Source organism: Garra rufa, chromosome 15 (assembly GCF_049309525.1).
Source record: "Garra rufa chromosome 15, GarRuf1.0, whole genome shotgun sequence".
Lineage (NCBI taxonomy): Eukaryota > Metazoa > Chordata > Actinopteri > Cypriniformes > Cyprinidae > Garra > Garra rufa.
In genome coordinates, this window is record NC_133375.1 from 42678820 (window position 1) to 42687041 (window position 8222).

Genomic DNA, 8222 nt, shown 5'->3' on the forward strand with positions numbered 1-8222 from the left:
TCATGTAAAAAATAAAAACAAAATAAAATGGTTTCCACATAAATATTGGGCTGCACAACTTTTTTCAGCATTGATGATAATCAGAAAAGAGTTTTAATCAAGAAAAATAAATCTACCAATAAATTAATAATTATACTATATCTTTTTTAAATGAATACATGAATATACATATTATTTATACCCCTGGCAAATTCTGACTTAAAGTTACTTTTATTCAAACAGCAATTTTTTTTATCTCCCAGAAGTTAATAAGCAATGTACATGAGGCATCATTGTGGAAAAAATTATTACTCCTATTTTATTTACATTTGAACAAAAAGTGGCATGTCCAAAATTATTCATACCCTTTCTCAATAATCAATAGAAAAGCCTTTATTAGCTATTCCAGCATAATAATTGCAATCTATAACTGCTGAGCAGCTTTTTGCATGTCTCCACTGGTATTTTTGCCCATTCATCTTTAGCAATGAGCTCCAAATCTTTCAGGTTTACCTGAATCTTTAGCTCCCTCCACAGATTCTCAATTGGATTTAAGTCAGGACTCTGGCTGGGCCGCTGCAAAACGTTAATGTTTTTGTCTGCTAACATTTCTTCACCACTTTTGCTGTGTTTTTTGGGTCGTTGTCGTGCTGAAATGTCCACTGGTGCCCAAGGCCAAGTTTCTCTGCAGACTGCCTGATGTTGTTGCTGAGAATTTTGATGTATTGCTCCTTTTTCATGGTGCCATTTACTGTGATTGGGTTCCCTGGTCCACCGGCTGAAAAACACCCCCAAAACATTAGGTTTGACAGTGGGGATGGTGTTCTTAGGGTTGAATGCTTCTCCTTTTTTACGGCAAATGAAGGCTACATCATTGTGGTCAAACAATTTTTGTTTCATCTGACCATAAAACAGAAGATCAGAAGTCTTCTTCTTTGTCCAGATGAGCATTTGCAAAGGCCAAGCGGGCTTTTGTGTGCCTTATCTGGAGAAGTGGTGTCCTTCTTGGTCTGTGTCCGTTGGACTGTCTGCCTTGAGATGTTGCCACCAGCAGAGCCCAGATTCATCAGGAATTGGTGGTGATCCTTGGATTCTTTTTTACCTCTCTCACTATTCTCCTGGCCAGCACAGGTCTCACTTTTAGCTTCCGACCAAATCCTCTGAGATTTTTCACAGTGCGGAACGTCTTGTATTTTTTAATAATACTTTGCACTGTAGCCACTGGAACTTCAAAACGTTTAGATATGGTCTTATAGCCCTTTCCTGACTTGTGAGCAGCCACAATGCGCAGCCGCAGGTCCTCAGTGAGCTCCTTTGTCTTAGCCATGACTGTCCACAAACCAACAGCAGAGAGCTTCTGTTTTTCACCTGTTCAAACAGCTGTTCCCAATGAATCAGGGTAATTAGGATGCTTTAGAACAGCTTGGACTATTTGGAATGGTAAAGAACTTTGGATTTTCCCATAGACTGTGACAGTTTGCAAAGGGTACGAATAATTTTGGACATGCCACTTTTTGTTCAAATGTAAATAAAAGCTGAGAAATATATTTCACACAGTGATGCCTCTTGTACATCGTCTTATTATCTTTTGGGAGAAGCCTTTGTCATTTCCGGTCAAAAAAAAAAACCTTGCTGGTTGAATAAGATTTTTTATATTTTATTTCAGTAAATAAGAAAACTGTTGTTGTGGTTTAGTTAACTATCGTTATAATCCTGTGATCTATCTACCTACCTACCTACCGCTTTTTGAGTTTTTTGTCTATATAGTTTTTATTATTATTTATTACAGTTTTAGTTTTTTTAGTACATCAAGTTAAACAATTTTTTTTTATTGGTTTTAGTGAAATTTGTTCAAATTTTAATTTATATTATTCTTGTAGCTATGTTTAATGATTTGTTAATGAAAGTTACTATAAAGTGTTACCCTCATTTTTATTTTTTTTTATTTTTTTGCAACTTAGCTGCATTGCCATCAGTCTCTGTTTTTTCACCTTCTCAGATCTCCAGCTCTCATTGAGAATGAATGACTTCCAGTCGCTTTGTCACAGCAAATGGCTGTCAGCATGAAACGCACCTATATATTCGCCTGCTCGTTCATTTTCAAAGCGAGGTGGTGATCGCAGGCGACGTGAGCTGCAGCGACTCTTGGCAATGAGACAAAGTTGAGACCTGCATGGGTTTAATTGGTGTCGTGTACCTGAACGCCAGCTCTGGGTCACCTTCATTCACTGCTGTATATCAAGGCAAACACAGCTCCTTCTCTTTTTCAACACGTCGCATGCAATTTATTTATGCGCTTAATTTGATGCAATTAAGAGCTCGGCTGCAGTATATTTCAGTATGCAAACTCGCACGTGAACAGACTGAAAAACTCCTGTAATTCAGAGGAGTAGTTGTTGTAGCTCTACAATGTAAAATATTTCATTCTTATTCACTATTTTTTGTTTTCCAGTGCAAATCTAAACATTACATATTTAAGATACAAAATGACTTAAGCTATTAAGTCTTGTTTTCTGAAAAATGTATGAACATTAAGTGAAATTATGATTAAAACAAGAAATAACTGCTAATGTGTTCAGAAAAAAAAAACACTTGAAGATGCATGTACTTCAGATGCAAATTTGTCTAATTTTCAAAGATTAAGTCATTTTATACTATATATCCTGTGTAATTTTGCAAGTCAGTTTGAATCAAGTAAAAGGATCTTGATTTAACGATGTCTAGACATTTTAATAAGAATGAACCAAAATACATGTTTAGAAAATTTATTTCAGTGCTATTTACAAAAAAAGATTTGAAAATAGTTGTGCTGCCCAATATTTTTGTGGAAACCATTTAATTTAATTTTATTTATTTTTTTCACTTGGAAAAAATGTCTTTACTGCAAAAAAAAAAAAAAAAAAAGATACATTTACTTTAGATGCAAAACTGTAGTTTCCAATTGTTTAACTTATTTTAACTTAATGTAGTAAAATAACTGAAATGAAGAAAGAATAAAAACTATATTAAAATTACAGTCGTAAAGAAATAGTTTTTTTGAGGAAACATTTTAGGATTTCTCTCCATATAATGGACTTCCAGAATACAGTTTCAAACGGCTCTACATGATTCCAGCTGAGGAAGAAGTGTCTTATCTAGCAAAACGATCGATTGTTTTCTAAAAACATTTACAATTTATGTACTTTTTAATCTCTACACAGAGTTCACACAGAGCTAGACAAGACAAGCATTTGAGGTTAAAAAGTGTATAAATTCAATTGTAATTATTTTTAGAAAATAACCAATCGTTTTGCTAGATAAGACTCTTCTTTCCTCGGCTGGGATCGTTAAGAGCAATTTGAAGCTGCATTTTGGAAGTTCAAACTCTGGGACACCATAGAAGTCCATTATATGGAGAAAAATCCTGAAATGTTTTCCTTAAAAAAAAAACATAATTTTCTTAAGACTGAAGAAAGAAAGACATGAACATCTTGGATGACAAGGGGTGGTGAGTACATTATCTGTACATTTTTGTTCTGCAAGTGAACTACACCTTTAACGTATTGTTTTAGTTCTAATGTACTGACTAAAATTAGTAATCAGTAATAGTTATTATTTTACCACTCGCCTCCCCTGACATTATCTCGCGTATAAACTGGCAGTATCTAGGGGTGAGGGAGTGGATGGAGCAGGCGCATATGGCGCAATCAGCAAATATATTTAAAAGGAGTCCTGACCACATCACTTAGGTTCATATTTTAGAAAATGTAGTTAATATTTGCATCACTATTTATTTATCTCATCCACCTGCGACCCAACCACAAATAATCAGAATGTTTTTTTTATACTTACTTTAAACCGGCACTACTAAACACAGATATGTCCGATGCCAATATATTAAAAAATGACAAATATCTCTAATATGATAATAGTAAAAATAAGTACTTGAGAAAAAAATAATGTAAATGGGAATAAAATAAAAATTGAATATTATATTAATTATATTAAATGTAAAAATCTTTTTTCAAGCTAGTTGCCAAAGCAACATTTCCTATTTTTTTAAATGATAAAAAATAATAATACAAATAATTAAGTACTTAAGAAAAAATGAATGTAAATGGCAATAAAATAAAAATAGAATATTATATTATTTATATTAAATATAAATTATTTTTTTAAGCTAGCTGGCAAAGCAACATTTCCTATTTTTAAATGATAAAAATAATAATAAAAATTATTAAGTACTTAATAAAAAATGAATGTAAATGAGAATAAAATAAAAAAATAATATTATATTAATTATATATTTTTTTTCAGGTAGTTGCCAAAGCAACATTTCCTCACTTAATTTTTTGTAATATTTAATAATAATAATAATAATAATAATAATAATACAAATAAGTACTTGAGAAAAAATGAATTTAATTGGGAATGAAATAAACATTTTATATTATATTAATTATTATATTAACTGTTTGATTCAGCTTGTTTTTTATTTTACATTGACTAGAATCAAATAAATTCATAGATATGTGGATACTTAGGTGTTGCTAAAGATGTGTATATATTATATTAATTTGTTTACTATTTGCTAAATAAAAAGAAAAGAAAAGAAACCATTGCATAATATATAATACATTTTAAGAAAGGTAAATTAATAAAATACATAAAATAAAATAAATAAAATATATTTTGAAAATCCTCTTTTTTCCAGCTAGTTGAGAAAGCAACATTTGAACAACTGAAATACAAAACTATACAATCAAATATAAAATTAAGTGAAATGGAAATTAAATAAAATGTTTTTAAAATATTTTTTAGCCTAGTTGCTATTAGGTGGCCTTAACTACTATGTACTTACATTTAAATTAATCATTTGGTACAATATACTTATTGTGTATATACATGTTTTTACATTGTAAGTAAAATGAAAGAGTGCAATACAATAATATTAAAATATGAGATAAAATAAAATAACTAAATATATTTCTTACTGTGTATTTTTCTGTGTATTTATGACTTGTTTTTAGTACAAATATCTAGTCACATGATACTAAAATAACACTAATATATTATTAAACATACATTTAATGAATTTTAAATTTCATTATGTTTTTCTTAGCATTCAGCGTTTAGTCTCGCTGCGTTTATTAAAATCCCAAACATTCAGAGGTTTTACATTTATTGCAATTATTGCATTTTTTAGTGTCATGCAGTCATCTTAAATTAAAATTGATTAACTTTATAATTACAATAAATTTAAATACATTCAAAAAGTGTTGGATATCAGTTTTTAATGCAATAATTGATAATAAAGTGGATTGAAATGAACGCAGACAGATTGATTGCCTAATGCTGGTAAAATTGGAGAAACATAAAAAATAGACAAAAAAAGCTCTTTCTTCGGCTGGTACTCTAATGGTTTCCAGTCATTTAGTATTTTTCTGTTGTATTCATTGTGGATTAGGACTCTGTAAATGGAGGCTGTTTTTGATTATACCACACACAGTTCATTCATGAGCACTCAATGAAAAGTCATGGCGTCACTCGCCGCAGCCGTCAGTAAAACTTCACGACTTGTGTTTTATCAGGATTTGCTGGATTTGTAGCTCCGTGAGAAGCGCTGGGTGTTTCAGGCTCACGCTGGCAGACAAACTTGATGTAATTACAGACGTTCGCTAGTGACTGATGAGGAGTTTGGTGCTTTACAAATACTGCTTAATGGCTCTAATTTCAGGGGATTCTGTTAATGATTGTGCCACATTTATTATAACTGTCAGGCTTCATTATGATAATGGACAAGAGTGTAAGTTAAGAGACGTATGGATGGAAAACACCTCCGTTTTTCCCTTTGTTTCAGTGAGTAGAACAAAAACTAGATGAGAAACATTCGCTTCGAAACCTGACTTTACCAAGCCTTGTCTAAAAGACAGATTTTTGAGGTGGCTCATGTTGCTATAAATGTGCAAAATATATATTAAAAAAATAATATTAAAAAAAAAGAACTTGAGAAAAAACAGTAAACGGGAATAAAATTAAAAATAAATATTATATTAATTATATTAAATATAAAAATCTATTTTTTTCAGCTAGTTGACAAAGCAGCATTTTCTCAATTTATTTTTTAAATATAATAATAATAATAAGTACTTGAGGAAAAAATGTATGTAAATGACAAAAGTTAAATATTATACTAATTATATTAAATATAGAAAAATATATATTTTTAAAATATTAAAAGAATATATAATACATTTAAAAATGAAGTACTTGAGATAAAATGGAAATGGAAATAAAATAAACGTTCAATATTATATTAATTATATTAAATAGAATTTTTTTTTTTCAGCTGGTTGCCAAAGCAACATTTCCTCATTTAATTATTTTTAAATAATACAAAATAATTTACGTACTTGGGATAAAATGAATATAAATAGAAATAAAATAAACATTAAGTATTATATTAATTATATTAAATATAAAACACTTTTTTTTCAGCTAGTTGCCAAAGCAACATTTACTCATTATTTTTTATATCAATAATAATAAAATGAAAAATTAAGTAATTAAGATAAAATGAATGTGAATTGGAATAAAATAAAAAAAGATTATATTCATTATATATTAAAAAATTAGATCGTTGGCAAAGCAACATTTTCTCATTCTGTTTTTTAATATTATTGTTATTATTATTATTATTATTAATAATAATACATAAATAAAAATAAGTACCTGGAATCAAATGAATGTAAATGGGAATAAAATAAAAATTAAATATTATATTAATTATATATCATTTTCAGCTAGTTGCTAAAGCAACCTTTCTTCATTTTTGTTTTAAATAATAATAATAATAATAATAATAATAATAATAATAATAATAAATTAAGTACTTGAGATAAAATTAATGGAAATGGAAATAAAATAAACATTAAATATTATAATAATTATATAATTTTTTTCCAGCTAGTTGCTAAAGCAACATTTTCTCATTTTATTATTTTTTAAATAGTATTATTATTATTATTATTATTATTATTATTATTAATACAGTTCCAAAAATTAAATACATGTACATGGAAATAAAATAAACATTAAATATTATATTAATTATATTAAACATATAAGTATTTTAGGTTAGTTGCCAAGGTAACATTTAAACAATTAAAATACAATAAAAATAAATAAATAAATAAATAAATAAAGTAAAATAAAATAATATAATATAAAAATATGAGATAATAAAATAACTAAAGCTGAAGTAAAATGAATAAAATCTATATAGATGTATTTAAAAAATGCTACAATTGACAAAACACAAGAAAATGACTAATACTTTAAAATTAAAATGAAAGCAAACTATTAAAAAAAATCTATAAAACTATAGCAGTGTCTTGATCTGACAGCTGGTATGAATTGATGAAGATCCAGTCAATGAGCATCTACAGGATTATTGGAGGATTTCTGTAATTCATCTTAAAGGTAAATAGAATTGACCCAAATATTTGTTATTAAGGTCATGATTAAACACTAATCGCTCTTCCAGATCTCTTTTCTTTAAAGCCTCCAGACATTTAGATTTCATTGATGGCATTTCATTGGATTTGGAAAAACCTGAAAAACCTTCCCAAGATTTAATTTCTACAAATTCAGAAATCCGTTCGTGCGTGCCAGACACAAATATGAGCACAAGTCAGGGTGGAAAGTTTCATATCAAATTTGGTTTGATGCCGTGATATGATTATACGCTTGATAAGGGTCTTTGAGATGTGCTTGCTCTTTGAAAAAGTAAAGCTAATAAATGTTGTAATCTGCTGTGATCTCCCGAAGCCGTTCGCAGCAGCTCACCGATGCCAGACGTCTCAGTCACACATGATTCTGCTTTTATCTCACATTAGAAGAGCTCTCTTTATATCCTGAAGGGTGAAACTCAAAACCGCAGACTTCGTGAATGATCACCAGGACACTTCAGTCTCGTCACCTCACCAATGCTGACATCCGTGACCTTTTGAACCTTTGACCTCGCTGAGGTCAGTCACAAATAAAGTATGTGGCACGAAAACACTAAAAACTTTTTAGAAATGTGTTAAATTTATTTATTTATATATATTTTATATTTTTTTATGAATCCGTTTTTTTTTTTTATATGAATTTTTTTTTTTTTTTATAGTTATTTATTTATTTTTATAATTTCTTGGTACATTTTATAGGGAATCACAATAGATTTATTCTTGTCAGCCATTGTTAGCAGCTTTTAATGATTT